Source organism: Alligator sinensis, unplaced genomic scaffold (assembly GCF_000455745.1).
Source record: "Alligator sinensis unplaced genomic scaffold, ASM45574v1 scaffold210_2, whole genome shotgun sequence".
NCBI lineage: Eukaryota > Metazoa > Chordata > Crocodylia > Alligatoridae > Alligator > Alligator sinensis.
In genome coordinates, this window is record NW_005841946.1 from 1,569,664 (window position 1) to 1,569,881 (window position 218).

The window sequence follows — 218 nt, forward strand, 5'->3', positions numbered from 1 at the left end:
AAAATCAGTTATGCATTAGTGGAGAAAAACAGCAGTTCTCAACTGAGAAAGCTTTCCCGCAAGTCCGGGGGTTTTGAAACAGGACCGACAGGAGGAAACATACTACACCACACCTGGAAAACCACCCAGGGTTTAAGACAGGTGGTTCCTGACATATTAGCTTTAAAAGGAAGCCATGTGAATTGGAAATGGCCAAGGAATATTAGGCCTGGGATGGA